This window comes from Rattus norvegicus, chromosome 5, assembly GCF_036323735.1.
Source record: "Rattus norvegicus strain BN/NHsdMcwi chromosome 5, GRCr8, whole genome shotgun sequence".
Classification (NCBI taxonomy): domain Eukaryota; kingdom Metazoa; phylum Chordata; class Mammalia; order Rodentia; family Muridae; genus Rattus; species Rattus norvegicus.
This window is the reverse complement of record NC_086023.1, coordinates 4,683,562-4,704,195: the sequence shown is the minus strand read 5'-3', so window position 1 is coordinate 4,704,195 and position 20,634 is coordinate 4,683,562. Positions and strand designations below refer to the sequence as shown.

At 43.4% G+C, this 20,634-nt stretch overlaps 1 non-coding gene across 1 annotated transcript; it reads right to left on the bottom strand.

Annotated features, from left to right (window-relative positions):
- Positions 1–11,334: 11,334 nt before the first annotated feature.
- Positions 11,335–11,487, bottom strand: LOC120102569 (5.8S ribosomal RNA). Its single transcript, XR_005504205.2, has one exon. It is a non-coding gene; the product is annotated as a 5.8S ribosomal RNA (ribosomal RNA).
- Positions 11,488–20,634: the final 9,147 nt, after the last annotated feature.

Here is a 20,634-nt window from a genome sequence, read left to right as displayed (position 1 = left end):
TTAGGTGAGTATGTTCCTGCCTTCTTGCAATGAACATTGAATTGATCTCTATTGTATCAAGAAAATTGTGATAGCTGTTCGGTACAGAGAATGAAAAGCTGTCCTCTGGACAGCTCATGGTTATCACACTCATGAACCCACAGCACCTGTGTTAACACAATACTTTCACATGATCAAGCCAGCTAGAGTCAGGGCTTAGATGGGGTGACCAAGCCTTGTCAATGCCATATTGAGGGGCTTTTGGCATTTGATGGCTACTGGTGAATGAAGAATCATTCATTTGGGGGGGGGTATTGCCTTGGTAATTTGCTTGTGCTTCAATAGATTCCCTTCATGAGTGACACTAGATTCTGATTCTTTGATGAGATCTAAAAGGTAAACAGATGAAGACATGGTGTCAGGAGATGTATTATAGGAAATCTGGTGAGATTTGGTAAATAGAATGTAGAGTGCATACAAGTATATTTCTTTATATAAAAATAAAGAAAAAATATGAAAGGACAAATGTTTACTTAATTAACAGAAGATAGAATATCTCTATAGACAAATTCTAAACAGCTTATAAACATAAAGCTAGAAATAATAGATGAGTTTAAAAGATGTATAAATTTTCTTCACTGTTTAGGAGATTATCATAAGAGATCTTGGGAGAGAATGTAATGTATTATAATATACTTTCAAATGTAAAAGATTATATCTTTAGCTTAGTAATAAATACAAGGTTTTCCACCGACTGAGATTATGTATAATCAGTTTGAGCCAATTCCTCCCTGTTAAATTATATACATTTCTAAATTCCTCAGAAAAACAACCTTAGAATAACTACTTTTAGTCCCCCAAAGTCCAGGGAATTGGGGCAAAAACTCTTCAATGGTTTCTTCAAGCTGTACATAATTATTTTTATATTTATTACTAAACTAAAATTATGATCTTTTACATTGTCACAAAATTTATTTGATACAAATTTTGATTTTTAAGATTTTCTTTAATGTAAATTTCTCACTGATTTAAAATTAATATTGTTACTCTGATGTACATGTATTGTGCCTATACAACACATTTCAGCATAGATGGCTTATACCCAGTCCTTTTTTGCTATTAAAAAATGAAGCTGAGATGATTGAGCACGTGAGTTTAAGGCCAAATAGCAAATTCATGTCTCTAAGTTTATTGTTAGAGTGCTTTAAAGATAATTTAGTAAGATAATTAATGGACAACCGTCCAGATTACTTATATAGTTAGATGGTTTCTAAAAAACACCAGAAGTCCACAAATATGACATTTAATGTTCTTTAACTTTTATTGAGACATGTCCACTCCCACCAGCTCCCCTTTGGTATATTCAAAGAAGAAACTGAAAATCTCCACCTCCATGTGAGGTGATTTATTGTGGCAGACAGGCACTATGCAAAAATTGCTCCAATTCTTCTACAGACTAATTACTGTCCAGAAAAGGAAACATTGCAGAATAAGTTGGCTGAAAATTTCCGCCAAGCCAGAATGATTAGCCGTTCAAAATTCAGTGTTTCAAAAGTCTATCTGATGATCCTAGGCCAGAAGTCTGAAGACTTGCTCTCACGTGTTGCTCACAGGGAACTGTGCAAATAGAAAATTGTCTCTATAACCCGTCTCAGTTCTAGAAGCCATGCTAGGCTTCCTATATTTACAGATATATGGCTCATTCTCAGATTACTGGCGGGGTTGAAAACTTAGTGTAATCTTATAACCCACTCAGACTATTTAACTTTGAGAATACATATTTAATTACCTAGTTATCAGATAATACATGAGCTAGCCAGGATATAACAGATTTTAAGCCTTTTAAAAGCTAAAATATATCTAAATGTTCTGTTTAACTGATAAAAGTTGGGCTGGGTGTTAGGTACATCTTATACTTTTAAATTACAGAATGATAATAGTTGTGCTCAACTTATACTTGAGAAAAAAGTTTCTGTTTTTTTTTTTTAATTAAAAGGGTAAAAGAGTAGATTCATGTCATTATTAAGGTGAAGGGAAGTACAGGATAGAACCAGGCCTGTCATTGAATAAGAAGGAAGGATGGGTGGGAGAAAAGTTTTAGAGAGGCATAGGAAGCCAGAGTGAGAATGTGAGAGCACAAAGAACATGGCAGTAGATGTTTAGATGTCTCTCTGTACATATTACAGGTTGTTATGACTATTCTCAAGAGATGGGTGTGTACAGGATTTTGTGCCATCTAGATTGGCAAATTATATCTTATCAATTGCATCAGAAAATATTGTTTGATATGTTCTTTCATAAGGCAACTTAATTGAGTTTTTAGAGTGTATGGGGGCCAGATGCATGGGCCAACCAAAGAATTGGGATGTGTATGCCTGCGTGGTGGAAACCCAACCAAGAGGGCTATGGATGAGGGAGGAGCAGCCTGACAGAGTGCCGTGTTGTAAAGAATAGTGTGTCAGAAAGTAGATGGGGCAGCATGGAGCCACTGAGAGAAATTATTACTATTTCCAATGGCACCAGAAATATTAAGGGAGTGAGACAGATAGGGTATAACTGGGAACAAGTTCTGTAGGGTTTTTTGTTTTGTTTTGTTGTTTTTATTTTTACTGCAGCACATATATTGTGTGTCGAGTGTCCTGAAGGGAAAACATGCTTAAGTCCTTGGGTATGAAGTGATTTATTGCATCATGGCCACATATAACCATGATGGGATACTAAAGACAAAAATAGGAGAGTGAGGATTTTTAATTTCCAAGAAATTATAGGATTTTGGTGTTTCTCAATCGTATGATTTTTTTGGGTAGGATATATACCTTGTGATCCAGACTAATAGATGAATCACAGAAAGAAAAAAGGTAGAGGCAGAGTTACCATGAAAGGTTTTTGGGGCCTGGGAATCAGATGAAAGGGACAGAGAGACTACAAGGCCACAGAATATGTTGCTTATCAATTATATTGAGAGGTTACAAACGGAATGGCAGGTTTGAGGAAAGCAGCCAGTTAGACAGGACTGTGATCTAACACTTCCCTGCTTATGAAAGAAAATTCAAAAGTCACATCCAGCTGGAAAGTCTTATGAATACTATGAAGTACCTGTTAATGTGGGGAGCCAGGACTGCCCAAGGCTGTCTGAAAGACCTGGACAAAGGAATAACTGGAACACTAGTTCTATGCCCTTACTCAGGATCAAACTTGCCAAGGTCTGTCTGATGCTGAAGCCAATGTCTTAAAGGAGTCAAGGTTGAGGGAAGAAACTCTTCCCTTAGGTTGCGGTTACCAGTTCTTAGGCAGCTGTAACTGTGGTATCCCATGTTCTTTTCGTCAGCATTGTCTGACTTAATCATTTGCTGACTTAGTTGTTCCCCATGTACAACCACCAGTACCCCCAGGACTGCAAATTATAAATATGTTTCTACAATTTCTAATAAAGTGCAAATAAATTTCAAGCAATCTTCACAAAAATGTTTACTAACAGCAATCACATTTTAAATCAGACAAACTAAAATAAATTGAACACCATGTGCTCCAGCTGTATATCCTCTGGACATAACCCCAAGACACCAAATTACTACAGAGGTACTTGTACAGTTTTATCCATTGTTGCTTACTTCCCAGCAGGGAGGAAATGCAATTCATATGAATCCTAATGCGGTGACTGCTCTGCTTTTCCTATCAGTTATTTTGCTATACTGCCACTATGCCATCCTCATCGTGCAATTCTAGATAGCACAGTAATCTATGACTCCAAGATATAATGTTTGACTATGTAATTGCAAATATTGGAAGAGAAATGAAGTCTTAAACACTGCTATATATTTATTTAAATGTCCCTGTTTGTTTTATTCCAGAGACTGTGCTGCAAAAGGTACATACACACTTCTCCCTCATTTCCTCTGCTGAAGGCTATGTGGCTCAGTTTTAATTATCATGTGATAAAGTATCAAATTCTCTATACTATTTCAAGAGATGTATCTCTATTATTCCTTTTCTATTTAAAGAGTCTAAACTGTCCTTATATCAAACTATGCTGTCTATATAACAGGCAAACCCAGAAATATCAACTGTGCTTCACAAGGTGAGTATGCAAAATACAGTTTTATAGAATTGCTTGTAATGCATCTACTCCTATTTTTATTTTCTGGTCTATTCAGGTGTGTTTTATAATATCCACCTGCAGAGTGATCTATGGAAAATTACAAACAAAAGCAAAAACAGAAAACAATTAAGATCTGTTATCAAATCTTAAGCAAACATTCACCACACTAGGACTCGGAAATTGCTCAGTGGGTAGAAACATATGGACATGGGTGTGAATATTCAGCATGTATACATAATGCCAGGCATAGGGGATAGCTACACATAACTATTACCTCTGAATCCTGAGGGCTCGCTGACCAGTTCTCCAATCCCACACTGAATTTCTAGTTCAACAAGAGAACTTATGTCAAGAACAGTGAGCAGCAATAAAGAAGACACTTGAAATCCTTCTCAGAACTCCAAAAACACATGCACAGATGGGTAAAGCCACACAGTTACAGGCATGCACCACACACTCACATCCACCAACATTCTTACAACACACAACACCACAGATACATGGAAAATGGTTAAGGGACTGCAGGATAATTCTTAATTTGCTGTTGTCACCCAGCATGTATCTTAGATACTGATAATAACCAAGAAAAGATTAAGCTAGAAGAGAATTTATCCATAGTTTTAACTTTTGCTTTATTTTAATTAAAATGCTTTCATAATTTTACACAAAATACTATATCCAGATTTATGGAAATCTAGAATCACTCAGGACAAAAACTTTTGAGCATGTCTGAGAGAGAGACATCAGACTGGAAGAGGCCCTCCAGCCAGAAGCTGGAACCCAGATGCCCTTCAACAGAGGAATGGATACAGAAAATGTGGCATATTTGCACAATGAAGTACTACTCAGCTTTTAAAAACAATGACTTCATGAAATTCATAGGCAAATGGATGGAACTAGGAAATATCATCCTGAGTGAATTAACCCAGTTAGTAGATACTAGTCCAAAGCTTGGAATACCCAAGATACAATTCATAGACCATATGATGCTCAAGAAGGAGGAAGAACAAAATGTGTACACTTCAGTCCTTCCTAGAAGGGGGAACAAAATACTCAAGAGGGAGGGGAACATAGGGACACAGAGTGGAGCAGAGACTTAAGGAAAGGCCATCTAGATGCTGCCCCATCTGGGGATCTATCACATATGCAGCCACCAAACCTAGTCAGTATTGTTGATGCCAAGAAGTCCTTACTGATGGGAGCTTGATGTGGAGGTCTCCTGAGAGACTCTGCCAGAACCTCACTGATATAGACAAGCATGCTTGAAGCTAACCATCGGACTCCATGGGGACTCCAATGAAGGAGTAAAGGAAGAGCTGAAATGGTTTGCAAACCCATAAGAACAAGAATATCAACCAGCTAGACTAACCAGTGCTCCTAGGGATTAAACTACTAACCAAATAGTACTCATGTAAAAGCCTATTGCTTCAGTTGCATATGGAGCAGAGGATGGCATTGTCTGGCATCAATAGGAGAAGCCCTTGGTCCTGTGAATGCTCCTTTCTCCAGTGCAGGGGAATGGTATGCTATTGAGTTGTGAATGGGTGGATGGGAGGAAAAACATCTTCATGGAAGCAGGGGGTTGGTTGTGGGAGAGTGGGTAACTGGGCAAGGGAATATCATTTGCAATGTAAATATATAAAATATCAAGTTAAAAAATGTTACCACTACTCTTAATAACACTATATAAGTTTTTAAAATCCATTTGTCAAAATTCTTATTAAGTCTGTTTTGTTTTCACACATGGACTATGATGGATTAACACCATATCTGGTAATATCTTCTCAATATTAGACATAACATCTGAATATGTGATTATTTATATCCATTTTTTTGTTCAAGAAGAATCCAATGCCAAAGAAAATTTCCTCTTTTTGATTAGCATGGAAAATATATTCAAAATAAGCTAATTAAATAAAGGATACTTGAGTGTATACACATTCATATACATATTCATATATATGAATATGTGTGTATGTATGTATACATGATGTAGGCCTTCTTCAAAGAGCATCTAGGCCTTAACAGTTTCCTCAGGCCTTCATGTTTTACCTAGACCTTTAACAGCCAGCAGCTTTGCCCTCTGAGCAACCAGTCTACAGAGGAATTCATAGAGAAACCCTGTCTGAAAAACTAGGGGAGGGAGACAAACAGATTAACAGATCTTGCTCTCTTTCTCTCCCTCTCTCTCTCTCTCTCTCTCTCTCTCTCTCTCTCTCTCTCTTTCTCTCTCTCTCTCTCTCTCTCTCTGTGTGTGTGTGTGTGTGTGTGTGTGTGTGTGTGTGTGTGTTCAACTGAGGAGGCACTGGCAAATAAATGTTTGCCCCTCCTCTCTAAGCCAGGCCACCCCAATACTGCCTTTCCTTTTCCTTAGTTTGTTTGGTTTATTCCAAGTTAATTATACCTGTTTATTTTTTTTTTTTGGTTCTTTTTTTTCGGAGCTGGGGATATACCTGTTTCTTTAATTTCCTCTTCATTTCTTTAGTTCAGTCAGGGGTCTTTGCACATAAGCCCTGGAAATCAGTACCTGGATCAGGTCTGCATCCTGCTCACAGGGTTCTATCCACCTCCACCCCTCAAGTGATGCAATAAAAGACATGCATCACCACACCTGGTTTCTTTTCACTGTACATTTACTTTAGTTCCAATGTTCATTCAGGTCTGAGAGAGGGGGGAGGGAAGGAGGGAGGAGAGACAGAGAGTGACAGAGAAACAGTTGACAGAGAGGGAGAATTGTAGGTTATTGTTCCATCTCTTCAATCACTGTCTGTTGTTCGCCATCTTGGCAACCATGCCCCGACACCCTACCTTGGATAAGATCAAGCATAATGGAAGCAACCATATAATTCCTACTTAGTCGCACTGAACACTCCAGTCATCACTACCTGTGGAGAATTGTAAGGGGGCTCCTCTGATCTAGAGAGTAGTACCCTTGAATGAAATAAGAAGCACAACAAGCATTATTTGTTTTGAAATATAAGACATGGAAAGAACTACATGTGTGGATTTACAGACAGAAAGACAGAGAGACAGAGAGACAGACAGAGAGACAGAGAGACAGGATGGACAAGACAGAACAGGACAGGACAGGAGAAAAAAACAAGAACAGAAACAAAAACTCAAAATGGAAGTCCAGTTCCAAATAGTCTCTGTCTGCACTGTCGCTCTAGTGTTGGTGGTCCAGCTTATAAAAGCTTATACATGGGTGGGTGTGGGAAATGCTGCTGGGTGTTCGGTTCAGGTCCAAGATTATTGCAGGTAACTAGACATTGCATCTAGATAAGCCTTCCTATATTACTCTCCAGTGCTGAGACCAAAGTGTGATCAAAGTCAAGCATCACCATGGGTGCCTTCCTTTTCATTTTTTCTTTCATCCTAGGAAGTGTGTGTGTGTGTGTGTGTGTGTGTGTGTGTGTGTCTGTGTGTAGAGAGAGAGAGAGAGGGAGTGGGAGAGGGAGAAGGGGAGGGAGAGGGAGGGAGAGTGAGAGAGAGAGAGAGAGAGAGAGAGCGAGCTTTAGAGAGAGAGCTTTAAAATCAGCACTCAAGACTTTTTTCTTCCTATCCCTATCCCAAGCCCCCCAAACCAGGAGTAAAGCCACCAGCACCAGAGACAGAGGAAGATGAAATCTCTAGTATGAAAAACTAAAGGAGGGAGATAAACAGATCGATCTCTCTCTCTCTCTCTCTCTCTCTCTCTCTCTTCCTCATAGTTTGTTAAAGTGTTCCCTTTGTGCTGTATGGATTCTACTTTATTAAGCAAGTTTCACATCGTACTAGCTCCAAAGAGGAGTCAACAGTCTCTTGGAGTACAGGCAGTTGTTGCCTGCTTTAAATATTTTTTGGTGTTTTTGTTTGTTTGTTTGTTTGTTTGTTTGTTTGTTTGTTTCAAAACCCAGGGCCTGCCTTCATTCAACAGATCCAAACCCAGTTCTCCGAGGGAAAAATGGAGTCAAGTCTGAAGTCACTGGCATTTAAGTCATCTGCCATTGACAGTCATAGGAGATGGGAATATCATGCTTTCTCCAATGGAGATTCACCTGGGTATGCATCAACCACATATAAGGACAGGCCTGGGGTACAACGGGGTGGTGGATGGGGAGGAAGGATCTGGAAAGAGCTTTGCGATGAGAAACTATGATCAGAATGTTGCACAGAAAACAAAATTTGTACTTTAAAAAACAACAACAACAACAACAACAACAAAAAAAAAACCTCCCGATATCTCTCCAAAAAGGAAAGGAAAAAAGAACTACAGCAGAACTTTACTAACTGCAAATGTTCCATCTCCCTGTATCCAACCACTCCACTCCCAGATAGGTGGATGACAGTTTGCTCTTCTGTCCCAGTTGGGCTATCGAGGTTAAGAAAAGGGGAACCACCTCTGCGTTATGTGATACACACACGAAATAAAATAAAAGGAGTGGATAGATGTGCCAGGCATTTTAAGATGCTCAGTTTCTTTGTAAGTTTCATTTTGTTTCATTCTTTTAAAGGTTTATATTTATTTTCATTTATATGAGTATAGTAAAGCCCTTTTCATATAAACACGGCAGTAGAGTACATGGGATATCCCTTTGCAGAGGGTTGTGAGCCACTATATGGTTTCTGTGGCCTGGAACTCAGGACCTCTGGAAGAGCAGAGCAGTGAGTGCTCTTAACCTCGGAGCCATCTCTCCAGCCCTTCACAAGCTTTATTTAACTAAACATTAAACATTAATCAGAAACGCCAAATCCTGTGAATATGGTCCAGATTCAGCCTTACTTAGAAATCCAGAGCTGGTAGGGCGAGGCTGGGAGTGAGCAAAGGGAGTCTTCCTCTTTCCCTGAGGGTGTGCTATCAATTCCACTACCATTTCCAAACAGCTGGGTGTGAGTCTAACTAAGGTTTTCTTCAGTCATTTGCCATGAGCCAGAGCACTGAAAGGACAGGGAGGGATCAGACATTCACACTGAAATCATCACTCACTGATTTCAGGCAGAAAACTTGCCCCCCCCCCCCAAAGAGGCACAGACTGGCTCAGCACTGAAGCAAAGCATGCTAGGGCAGCAGCAGTATTTCCCTGATGGAACTTCAGGGACATGCACATTCTCCAGCCCCACCCAACCCCACCCCCTCTCAGCTAGCTCCGGTCCACCCCTCCCCCTCCCCCCACATACAGGGAGGAGGCCTTGTGTGTGTGGAGGGGAGGGGGATGGAAATATCGCTTGAGAGAGGGTTCAGGTCTCCCAAACAAATAAATAACTAGAATCTTCATTTATTTACTTTACCTCATCGAGCATACCAAGGAAGAGGGAAAAGGAACAGGGAAACTAGGCCAACTGGTAGAGCTCCTTTCATTTTGTTTCAAAAGGGAAAAGCCAAAGAAACAACACTCCCTGGTTTTCCCGAAAGGAACAGGATGGTAAAAGTTGAAACATCAGCTCGCAACTTAATACTTTGGCTTTTAATAAAAGGGCCAACAGATCTACCTCCTATTTGGTAAAAAAGAGAATAAAAAAAACTACAAAAACGTTCTGTCAGCCAACTTCCTTTTAAACCTCTGTTAAACAGGAAGACTGTTTTTTTAAAACATCATTTTAAATATTTAAATATGTATTTGTGTGTGTGTGTGTGTGTGTGTGTGTGTGTGTGTGTCTGTGTGTGTGTCTGTCTGTCTGTCAGTCAGTGTCTTATGTATGGAGAGGATGTGCTGTAACACTCGGGGCGGGGTGGTCCGGGGCCCACGGGTGATTCCGCACCGCCCCCAGTCACCTTCCCTGCAGGGCCTTCCCAGCAGTCCCATAGCCGGTTTTGGCACACCTCCAAGCCAAGGTGGAAGGGAGCCCAGTCGCCGACGGGGGGTGGGGGGGAAGGAACGGTCACCCACCAATCCCACCCCTGGCCCCAACCACGCGCCCAATCGCACCCCCGCGCCCGCCGCCTGAGCGCCCGCCGACCCCCCTGTTGGGAGGAGCGGACAAGGCGACGGAGGGATGCGTGGAGAGGGAGAAAGACGCACGGGTGGAGGGGTCAGGAGGAATGGGGAGAAGGAAAGATCCGCTTGGATCACTGGCACAGCGGAACGCGCGCCTCCGGGTTGAATCCTCCGGGCGGACTGTGCTGACCCACCCGTTTACCTCTTAACGGTTTCACGCCCTCTTGAACTCTCTCTTCAAAGTTCTTTTCCACTTTTCCTTACAGTACTTGTTGGCTATAGGTCTCGTGCCGGTATTTAGCCTTAAATGGAGTTTACCACCTGCTTTGGGCTGCATTCCCAAGCAACCAGACTCCGGGAAGATCCGGGCCCGGCGCCCCTGGGCCCGCTACCAGCCTCACACCATCCACTGGCTGGGCCTCAATCAGAAGGACTTGGGCCCCCCACGAGCGGCGCAGGGGAGTGGGTCTTCCATACGCCACATTTCCCGCGCCACGGCACTCGACGGGGATTCGGCGTTGGGCTCTTCCCTGTTCACTCGCCGTTACTGAGGGAATCCTGGTTAGTTTCTTTTCCTCCGCTGACTAATATGCTCAAATTCAGCGGGTCGTCACGTTTGATCTGAGGTCGCAGTCGAAGAGGAGAAGGAGGAAAGGAGGGCGCGCGCGGCCATGGGCGGACAGACGGAGAGGAGAGCAAGTGGGCGCCAGGGTCCCAGGCTGGGGTCTGCGACCTCTCTATCCCGGCCAGCTCCCACATCCCAGGAGCAAGTCGCGTCAGCAAAGGGCTGGTGCCTGAGCGGTCGGCACCCGGCAGAGGAGGGGGAGGAGAGGTACCTGAGACCGGCCCCCGCGGGTACGGTATGACTCCCCCGTCCGACCCTCGCAGGTCGCTCTCTGAGCGCACTGGCGGGTGCCTGGCGGCGGAGGACGCACCGACCCAGTGGGCGGTGCCCGCCTCCCACCAGACCGGAGGAGCGATGACGGGCCCCTCTCGGCCCCTCTCGCGCCCAGGCACCTGACTGACCCACGCCGATGCGTCCCCAAGGTGGGGAGAGCGGGCGAGGACGGGAGCTGGAGCGGCGGAGCGAGCAGGAATGAGCCACGAGAAGGGTGGTCGGCTCCTGGCGCCGGTGGACGGGGAGATCGAGGCCCACAGATCGAGGCCCAAGCAGATCCACCGGGCGTGGACGACCAACGGACGCCACCCAAGTCTGAACTTCGGGAGATGGAGGGCCAAAGGAAGAGGCCCTGCAAGCAGAGACCCAGCTGCGCGACGCGCCCTACCCCCCCCCCCACGGCGACGAAACCGCAGGGGGCGTGGCAGCGATTGATCCTCAAGCGCCTCTCAGACAGGTGTAGCCCCGGGAGGAACCCGGGGCCTCAAGTGCGTTCAAAGTGTCCATGATCAATGTGTCCTGCAATTCACATTAATTCTCGCAGCTAGCCATGTTCTTCATCGACGCACGAACCAAGTGATCCACTGCTAAGAGTCATATAGGTATCTGGGGTGTGAGCAGACTTGTATGCGAGCTAACAATGGCACCACCTCCCCCACCCGCCCCTGTTGCACGGGAAGAGAGGGACCAAACCGGAGGCGGCTCCACCTCAGGCCCGCCAGCGGGAAACTAAAGGATACATGTGAAAAGAAAAAAAAGACAGGGTCGGGAATGGATAGGCGGGACGCATAGGACGTGGGACCAGCACCCAGCGGCAGCCAGCCAATGGGCGGGCAAGTCGGGCCTCGGGCCGGGATTCCATGGGCGGCCAGAGGGGGCTCGCAACGACGCCTCTGGAAGCGCCAGCCCTCCCTCGGACGACCAATGGGCGGTAGGGCGACCCCCCCCCCCTGGGGTTTTTAAACCTCCGCGCTGGAACACGACTGCTAAGTACCCGGACAGGAACGGGGCGGACACGGTAGGCCCAGAAGGCGGGGCGGGACGGGGTGCGTGAAACCCATCCGCGGCACAGGCACCCCCGCACTCGACAGAGCCACCCTGGCACCATCAAAGCTGGAGAGCTGTGGCGAAGGGGAGGCAGGTGCCATGAGGAGAGCGAGCGTGTCCCCACCACTGCCCGGGAAGAGATCACATATCTCTCCCCCCCCCCCCGCGCCTCCCCCCTCCCCCCCCCCCCCCGTGCACACGAGATGAGATCACGGAGCCGGTCCAGAAAGAGGCAGAATGACCTCAGTACGCCAAGGGCCGTGGCTGGCCTGCAGGCAAGGGAGGCGCCTGAGCCGGCTGAGGCAGAAGCAGCAGTGGCAGTGGCGGAGGCAGAGACAGGCGCTTGGAGGCGAGGACGTAGGCAGAGGAGCGAGGGAGAGAGAGAAAATGGAGGAAGTCCCTCGACGGACCAGACCAGACACACTCCACGCACCGCTCCGTAAAGACCCCCGCCTTTCCTGAAATGCTCACTTGGTCAGCCGGCTGTGGCACATGCCAGGAATGCGACCGGGACCCGGGGACGCGCCTCCCGGTGAGAGGAGGGACTCACACAGGCCCAAGAAAGGACCAGACACCCCCTCGGCCTTCTCCGTTAATGATCCTTCTTCCACCGGTTCACCTACAGAAACCTTGTTACAACTTTTACTTCCTCTAGACAGTCAAGTTCGACCTTCTTCTCAGCCCTCCAACAGGGCCATGGGCCGATCAGGCCCCACTAAACCATCCAATTGGTAGTAGGGAAGGGTGGTGTATACAAAGGGCAGGGACTTAATCAACGCAAGCTTATGACCAGCACTTACTGGGAATTCCTCGTTCATGGAGAATAATTGCAATCCCCGATCTCCATCACGAATGAGGTTCAATGGGATACCCGCGCCTGACTTTGTAGGGTAGGCACACACTGAGCCAGTCAGTGTGCCGCTAATGCAGCCCCGGACATCTAAGGGAATCACAGACCTGTTATTGCTCAATCTCGGGTGGCTGAACGCCACTTGTCCCTCTAAGAAGTTGGGGGACGCCGACCGCTCAGGGGGTCGTGTAACTAGTTAGCATGCCAGAGTCTAGTTCGTTATCGGAATTAACCAGACATATCGCTCCACCATCTAAGAACGGCCATGCACCACCACCCACGGAATCGAGAAAGAGCTATCAATCTGTCAATCCTGTCTGTGTCCGGGCCCGGTGAGGTTTCCTGTGTTGAGTCAAATTAAGCTGCAGGCTCCACTCCTAGTGGTGCCCTTCTGTCCATTCCTTTAAGTTTCAGCTTTGCAACCATACTCCCCCCAGAACCCAAAGACTTTGGTTTCCCAGAAGATGCTTGACTATCATGGGAATAACGCTGTCGCATCCCCAGTGGGCATCTGTTTAGTTATGTACCCCCATTTGTTTTTCTTTTTCTTTCTCCATTTCTCTTTCTTTTTCTTTCATTGGGGGAGGGGATTTTTTTTAATTCACATTTTAAATATGATTTTCCTGATTTGCCCTCCAGAAACCAGCTATTATTTCCCCTCATGCCTCCTGTTCTGAGGGCAGTTCCTCACTCACCCACTCACTCCTTCCAACCTGCCCATTCTGAGAGTTCCCTACACTGGGGCATCAAGCCTTGACAGGACCAAGGGCATTTGCTCCCATTGGTGCCTGAAAAGGATATCCTCTGCTTCATATGCAGATGGAGCCATAGGCTCATCCTTGTGTAGTCTTTGGATGGTTGTTTAGTCCATGGAAGATCGAGGGCAGGGGTTTGGTTGGTTGATATTGTTCTTATAGGATGGCAAACCCCTTCAACTACTTCAGTTCTTTCTGTAAGTCCTCTTTTTGGAACCTTGTTCTCAGCTCAATGGTTGACTGCAAGCATTCTCCCTTCTTCCCTCCCTCTCTTCTTCTCTCCCTCCCCACACAGCTCTATGTTTGTGTGTTTGTGTGTCTCTGTGTATGTGTGTGTGTCTGTCTGTCTCTGTGTGTGTCTGTCTGTATGTCTTTCTAAGTGAATGTCACTTTTCTTTTCTTAGATAAAGTGATGAGATAAGAGTCTTACCCAAGCTATGCAAATAAGTCCTTTAGGCTGAGGCCAGAGTATTTTTTCCCTCTGTTCTACTATTTATAGACCTAATACTAGGAGCTTCTAGCCTCCATGTAATCCAACCTTCCAAGCTGACTGATTCAATATGGTTTCTCTTGGCATCTTCATGAGTTGTCCTACTTGGACTCACATTAACTTGGACAATGTGTTACAATCTTCTGGATCCTTCTAATTCTCCAGCTTTTTCTGTTTTCCCCAGTGAATAGTTTGTTCTCTCAGAACCTGAATCTGTAAAATCATGTCCAGAAAACTTCCGTAAACACATGCCACACACCACAACTGCTCTTTCTTGCTCTACTTCTCTCTGTCTTTCTTTTGTCTATTTTTGTCTCTCTTTCTCTACTCTTGTGTATTCTCTTATTTCTAAGCTGTTCTCATGTGAATTGGGCATATTTTATCTGTGATACATTCTGTCACTTTTTTCTTTGAATTACTACTTTATCTGGCCCTCAATTATATGACACTTTCAAACATGGCTACTTCCTTATATAAACTAACCTTACAATGTACAATCATTTTGCTAATATTTATTTACCTAGTTCTTACCTGGACCTATTGGTTGTAAAGAATTAACCTTTCAGGATGCCTATATTTATGGCAGAATCTTTCTGGCCTTTCATATATGATGTCCTGTGTCTCAAAGATGAGGGTATTAGAATAAAATTATTCTACACATTTTCTGAAGGTTGAAAGATTCAACTTAAGTCTTGTTTTATAATCCCATTAGCAACCATCAGTCCAAAACACAAAATCACTAAAAGAAATCCTAGTTGCGTCAGGTAGGATGGGAAAATATCCCAGTGATTAAGCAGGCAGGAAATGTTAGAGTGACGTGGAAGAAGATTGTTTATTGCTCAGCCTGTGTTTTTATAAAAGTTAGAACAATAAACCCAGGAGTGGGACAACCTACAGTGAGCTGGGCCCTCCAACAAAATTATTGATCAAGAAAGTGCCCACAGGCTTTTTCATAGGACAATCTTATGAAGAATTTTTTCTCAGTTAAGATTTCTACTTCCAAGTTATCTCTAGTTTTATATCACATTGATAAAAAACCTTCCTATATAGTTTGTAGGTGAGAGTTTGTGGATGTATATCTCTAAGCTTGTGTATTGAAGTGATATCATTAAAAGTTTTACAAAAGAATGGATAATAATAACCTCTGTGTGTGTGTGTGTGTGTGTGTGTGTGTGTGTGTGTGTGTGTGTGTGTGTGTTTCTTTAATTTTGCAGGCTTTCATCTGATTCTCGGTACCGTCTCGGTGCGGGCATGGGGCACCGACAGTGTATGTCAGTGAAATTATGTGTGTATATGTGTTTCTGCATGCCCACAGATATTATATGTATCATAATAGGGTATTAAAGAGGACAATGTCTTAATCTAAAGAAATGCTTTAGATTATAGCACACACCAGCAAGAAAACATTCCTTTTTTGGCATGGGGTAGCAATTGGGCTTGCAACAATAAATTATGAAATATACTAGGAAGAGTGAAATAGCTCAGTAGGTACAGATATTTGTTGCCAAGGCTGTTAACCTTGGTTTGGTCCTTGGGACATACACAGTGGAAGGAGGAAATTGATGCCAAAAATTGTACTCCATCATCCACATGTGTGCAATCACATGCAGAAACAAGCAAATACTCAACTAAAAGAATCAGAAAATTAGAATTCTATAAATATAGGACTTAAAATATATGCATAAATTAAAGTAAGGAAATAAATTGACATGATATATGGTAAGAATTCTGTAAAGCTGATTCATACCCAGACTTAGAGAAAGTATCCCTATACATATGTGTGTTCCATTTCTCCCATTTCTGGAGCAAGAAAAAAATTACATACATGGAATTTCTGCTTAATATTACAGAGCAACAGAACATAATATTGAGAATTAAAAAAAGAATACATAGGGTTGGGGATTTAGCTCAGTGGTAGAGCGCTTGCCTAGGAAGCGCAAGGCCCTGGGTTTGGTCCCCAGGTCCGAAAAAAAGAACAAAAAAAAAAAAAAAAGAATACATATATAGTTCATATGAAGGCAACTTGGTCTTGCAGAGATAAGCTAAACAACTCGTGGATACTATAAGTTCAGACTCATGAACATGTATTACTCAGATTGGTGAATCAAAAAACTTAAATATGGGGCATGTAGATTCCAGAGACTTTTCCACAGTGGAATTGTGTAACTAGGGTGACCAGACAATAGCACTTGCATTTGTATCACTTAGATTTAGGGACCTTTCCTTGCATGGTGGAGGAATAGGCACCTACACTGCAATGTACTATATGTAACTAGAAAAATAAAACAAGTTGGGGATTTAGCTCAGCGGTAGAGTGCTTGCCTAGCAAGCACAAGACCCTGGGTTCAGTCCCCAGCTCTGAAAAAAAGAAAAGGAAAAAAAAAAGAATGCAGAGAAATAAAACAAAATGTTCTCCTTTATAACCAAATCAGGAATACTACTAGGAGATTCCAGGTTTCTTAGTCACATCATGAAATAAAATCAAGTGACCTTGTTCTAATATTATATTCTTCATTCTTTCTGAGATATGAGGTAGTGGATGAAAGAAAATACCCAACAACCTGGGTTTAGGGTAATATATTAGTTTAAAATGTCAAGTGTATGAGTCCAAGGGGATCTGACATCCATCAGGAGTCCTGGAATACTTCCACTGGACTCTCCACAGTGGTTGCCTGTGCAGGATTTAGTTGCTGAATCAGCACTCATTTTTCAAATGTAGAAGACACCAAAATGTAGACAAGAGGGATCATTCTCATATTCATTTACAAAGCACCCCCACAAGTTTTCTAATGTCTTACTTGGAAAGGATAAATTTAAAAGAGTAAAACAATATTATTATACTCAAGGAAAAAGCTTGTGTCAAAGAAACAAAACAACAATTAAAGGCAAAAGTCTATGTTTTTCAATAGAGTGACTATAAGGAAAAGAAGTACATTTTAAGCAGAAATTGTTGTTATCTTCTTCAAATTTATGGAGCATGGATGTTATAAAATGAATGGTAAGATAGAATAACAATGTAGGGTGAGAAGCAAATTGAGAGAGTAGCAGAAAGTAAAATCAAAACAGCTCAGAGCATCAAAGAAGCCTGTGGTAAAACCAAATCTGCAGCAACACAATTGTAAGCAATAGTAAAAGTAAAAGACAATTCAAAAGGAGCATTAATGTATATGATGGACACTTGTGTCAACTTGGATTTAGATGCCTCTAAATCTGGAGGGGTTTGTTTCCTATTGAGAAGGCAAAATATTGTTCCCCTTTAGAAATTTGAAGTAGATTGAATAATTTTACCCTCTTTGTCCTAGTAAAAAAAAAATAAGGCCAGATAATAATTTAAATTGTAAATGTGTGTGTGTGGGTGGTGTGTCTTTATTAAATTATGTGTGAGTATTTGCATGCATAGGGTTGCCTGTGGAGGCTAGAAAAGGAAGAGTATTGGGTCCCTGAAACTGAAATTACCAGTGATTATGAGTCTTCTTGTTCTTTGAATCTAACATGGGTCTTCTTCAAAAGTAGTACATGTTCTTAACTTCTCTGTCATCTCTCCAGTCTCCTGTAAAAATAAGTTTAAAAAAATGATTTCTGTTGCCTAAAGACAAGGAGGCTGAATGAATATAATGATTCTGAGGTTATTTTTAAAGATGAAATTCATTATGATAGACAATAGGCATAATATATCTAAAACTAAGAAAAGATAAAGTGCAAACAATAAGGAACAGTGTGCTGTATGAAAGATGTTGCAGGGTAAAAAATGACATGAAACTTTCTAAAGAGGCTTGAGTCTGCTTATAAGGTCGCAGTACTTTGTGTGTACATGTTTGTGTGGGGGTACATGTGTCTGCAGGTGCATGTCCACAGGTGTTAATAAGGAGGTCAAAGGTCAATACTGGGTATCATTCTCAGTCACTCTCTACTGTATTGATTTTGTGACATGGTCTCAAGCTGACCATGAAATTACCAATTTAGCGAGACTGGGGCTCTGTCAAGCCACAGGGTTTCTTTCTTTTCCATTTCACAGGCACCAGGATGATTAGCTTGGAACATAGTCCCATGACATTTTACATGTTCTCTGGAGACTGCACTCAGATCCTCATGCATGTATCAGAAATAATTTAACAGAGGTGCTACCTCTTTCTGGCAGTGGCCATGTAGCTGCTGCAAGGAATAGCATATGAGTGCTACAGTGACAGGATTCTACTGTGGCAAGTCCATTTAAACCACTTCTCAGTTGACAAGGGAAATTTGGTGGCCTTTATATTTAGTACCAAGTTTGCATGCCCTACAAGCTCTCCTTTCCTTCATTGTACTGCATATAGTCATTATCAAAATTGTATCACTTCATCAGTCATGGACAAGGCCATCTGGAGTCACACAGGCTAAGTCACTGTGGATGATTCTACATCTTTCTCAAAACTCTTTCAAGGGATAAAATGTTCTTCACCTTTTTTTGTATCTATCAATCCTCCAGATGTTACCATAAATCCTGGGAATTTGAGACTTACAATCATATCTTTAGAGAAGTACCCAGTCACACTGAACAAGTCTGTGTCAGTTGTGGAGAGAGGTAGGTCCTGCTTACATAACTGTTTTTAAGAAGCTATAGCTGATCAGTAGAGACATGGAAAATGCAGAGATTATGTTGGATTGGTAGAGACTTGAAAATGGCTCTTAGAATGATTACATCTTACAAAGATCTATATATTAGAAAGATATCTAGAAGATCTGCTTTGTAAAATGAACTTGTCTGTCTGCAATTAAAAGGGAATTATGATAGGAGATAATAACTAGAGATAGTTTACCAACAAATGTTCAATTAGGCCTCTCACCATGCATAACTATGTAACCATGTTTGCTACCAGACAGGTAAGTCTTCCTGTTTACAGGACAAGCCTGGCCAGATATCTCTTTTGTCTTGCTGAAATTGTGCTTTTTAATGCAAAATAAGTTTAGGTGGTGACTGATCCAAGGAATGGGAGAAGGAGGAAGGGGAACTATTGGTGGCTTTGTGTAAAGATAGAGCTTTTGAAAGGTGGGTATTATGATTTTTTTTTTAATAATGTAAGCAATGGTATCACTGCTTGGGTAAGCACAATTGTCATTGTATAAATATAGAAGGCTCAAGTTATTTGTGGCCACTTGCCTGAAAATCCAAAGGTGGTCAGTGTCTTCACTTTTGTTAACTCCCCATCTCCATCTCAGGACCTAAACATTATAGCTAGAACTGGCATTGGCATCCTCTTAGTTCCTAAATTTTAATTTTTTAAAAATTTTTATTAGATATATTTCTTTACTTACATTTCAAACATTATACCCCTTCCCAATTTCCTGTGTATAAGCCCCCATTCCCTCCCATCCCCCTCCCCCATACAGGTATTCCCCCTATACATCCACTTTATTCCCCCCCTCCCCATATTCCCCTGCACTGGTGGTCCAACCTTGGCAAGACCAGGGGCTTCCCCTTCCCCTGATGCCCCAACAAGTCTGTTCTCTGCTATATATGCGACCTGAGGAAACGGCAGATCACAACACCGCGCCCCAGACATGGAAGGCTCAACACACTCAAAACCCCCTAAAGCTAAGATTTTCACGTTGTTGCTCTTAACTGTCTTATGGACTAGAGGTGGGGCAAGTCTGGGGGTTAGCCCCCACCAGGTATATAATATGTCCTGGATAATAACTAATTTAGAGATGGGCTGGTCTCAAGTTCTAGCTAATGGTAAGCATGCTGAAGGAACGTGGTGGCCCCCTTTGACTTTCGACCTTTGTCAACTGGCTAAGGACTCCTGGGAGCATACTTAGCGGACTCCCCACAACTCATACCCACCCTGCAGACACTCTGATTGGTATACTTGTCCCGGAGGTAAGAGGACACGGGAGTGCGGAGGTCCTGAGACCTTCTACTGCACTAAGTGGGGGTGTGAGACCTACACTCCAGGATGGTGGGGTCCAAGAAGGGGGACTTAGTTGCCTTCTCCCCTGAGACTCCAGGTGAATCTCAAATTACAATAGAATTCTCAAATTACAATAGAATTACAGGCTGGAAGGTGGGACATAGGTGGGGGATACGGTTGTATACCCCTGGCCAAATTAACCCAGGACTCCTGTTCTCCCTCCAACTGGTGAGAGAACGGGTCAGACAAGAGATTGGTCCAAACCCAGTCCTCATGGATCAAAAGCCCCCTTCCCAACCAGCACCGGCACTGCCCCCGGTTGAACCCCCACTATGGCTAAACTCCACTCAGAACTCCGGGGATATCTTGACAACTCCCTCCCCGACTAGGGACCCTTCCACACTGGCCCCTCGGCTGCTAGGAACGGGAGACCGGCTAGTAAACTTAGTGATCGGGTCATATTTGGCACTCAATTATTCAGAACCTGACAAGACCCAAGAATGCTGACTGTGCCTGGTCTCTAGCCCGCCCTATTATGAGGGTGTGGCAGTCTTGGGGAATTATACTAATCAAACCACGGCCCCGGCCAGCTGCACAACCCTCCCTAGCCATAGGCTGACGTTGCCGGAAGTCTCAGGACAGGGACTCTGTATAGGGACCATACCCCCCACTCACCAGGTCCTCTGCGCTATCACCAAGAGGATCCCCACTGG